Here is a 2,090-nt window from a genome sequence, read left to right on the forward strand (position 1 = left end):
TTCTGTCTAGTAACAATACATTTCTAAAATATTTTATGGTCTATAAAATATATAAATATAAATATAGTGTGTGAATTTATTTCTTAACTTTTTATTGTGCTTTACTAATCCATGTGTCAGAAATTATATCGTACTAATTCTCTTTGAAACATTTTTTCTCTGAAGTATGTTTGGAATACTTACAGTATGATACTATTTGCTGTCTTTTTGCCAAGATTTTGCTTTTTGTGTATCTCCGTACAAATTTTTAGGATTAATTTCTTACAGTTTTGTAAAATATGTTCTTGGGGCTTTTGAAAGCAATAGCACTGAATTTATTATAGCATTCATTGAATACTAATTTTATTTTTAGCAATATTAGTAAGTCCAATTATTAAACATGATATAGCATTTTTATTTCATAAACTCGATTTTAATCATGAATGAAATTTCTGAAAAACAGAAATAATTATGGAAGGCTTTCATCTTGTCATTTCATTCATGTCACCAAAATCTACTTTTAATCAGTTTTATTCTAAAATAGGATTGTTAGTATAACATGAAATAATAGAATTATATATATTTTGTATTATCTCTGTTCTTAATTCCAATTGTTTTAATGTTATATAATTCTATCTTTCTGCCTTTGGTTTTAGAGTAGATATATAGAGAAACAAATAAGATATATAACTTTATTATTTTAAAAGTTTTTCCATATGGGAAATAAGTGTTAAATCTTCAAGTTATATAAAAAATGAGAAGAGGGGCCCGGACTTTGGCCTAGTGGTAGAGTGCTTGCCTAGCATGAACGAAGACCCGGGTTTGATTCATCGGTACCACATACATAGAAAGAAGCCAGAAGTGGTGCTTTGGCTCAAGTGGTCGAGCTCTAACGTTGAGAAAACCCAAAGACAGTGCTCAGGCCCTGAGCTCAAGCCCAGGACTGGCAAAAAAAAATGAGAAGAAAATATTTTAAAATTTATAGAAATACAAATTCGTAGTTGCCAACTAAAAATATAATATATGGTATAGAAGTTCAATAATCCAGTATCAAATCACTAAAAGAAAACCTGATTTATTATAATTTTCAAGAACTTTCAAGAAAAAAATGAAGAAATTCAAATACTGAAGATCTGTTAAGAAGAGAGAACAGCATGTAGAGATCCAAATGAATCACAACATTAAGGTAAGAAAATTGAATGAGCTCACTTCAGCAGCACATATGCTAAATTTGGAACAATACAGAGAAGATTAACATGGCCCCTGTGCAAGGATGACACGCAAATTTGTGAAGTGTTTCATACTTTTTTAATGCACCTACTATCTGGCAAATGTAACTGTAACCCCTCTATAGATTACCTAGACAATAAAAAATAAAGGAAACAAAAATAAAAGAAAATAGAATGAATAACAAAATTATAAACACAATTATTAAAATCTTCAATACATGTGGTCAATTATATTTACAGTAAATGAAAATATTCACCATAAATATAGCAAATAATAAAAGTCTCAGTATTTAGAATTTGGCTTGTATTTTAACACATGTTTCCCTTAAAACATCTAAGTAGGTAAAACAGGTTGATGGCAAATTATCAACTCGAGTTATTTTCTTTTATTTTTTACAAAAACACTGAAGGAAATATTTCTACAGGTTAGGAAAGACTGTAGTTGTTGGACTGGGATGGAACCCAGGGCGTTGGCAAGCACTCTACAATGGAACTACATCCATAGTCCTTGGTAAGGAGGTGTGTGTGTGTGTGTGTGTGTGTGTGTGTGTGTGTGTGTGTGTGTGTGTGAATGAAAATCGAATACATAGAGTGGCATTTAGGGGAACCTAAAACAGCACTCAGAGCAATTTATTTTTATGTTTGTGATAGAAAGCCATCTATACAATTTGGGTAAGCATAGTCTCCTTCACAAATTGCTGTGATTTGAGAATTTGGACAAATGCCTAAGAATACAGTTGCTGGATCATGGGGTAATTCTGGGTTTAGTTTTGTGAGGAACCTTCATACTATACATTTCAGTGATTGAAAAAGTTTTCATTCCCACTAACAGTGTAATATGTTCCCTTTGGCCACATCTCTGCCAACATTTGTTATTATTAG

General features: G+C 31.0%; 1 non-coding gene across 1 annotated transcript; it reads left to right on the top strand.

The window, feature by feature from the left end:
- Positions 1–1,180: 1,180 nt before the first annotated feature.
- LOC150041640 (U6 spliceosomal RNA) lies at positions 1,181–1,287 on the top strand. The gene has a single exon (XR_016533976.1). It is a non-coding gene; the product is annotated as a U6 spliceosomal RNA (small nuclear RNA).
- Positions 1,288–2,090: the final 803 nt, after the last annotated feature.

The sequence above is a fragment of the Megascapheus bottae genome, chromosome X, assembly GCF_031878675.1.
Source record: "Megascapheus bottae isolate mThoBot1 chromosome X, mThoBot2.hap1, whole genome shotgun sequence".
NCBI classification, from domain to species: Eukaryota; Metazoa; Chordata; class Mammalia; order Rodentia; family Geomyidae; genus Megascapheus; species Megascapheus bottae.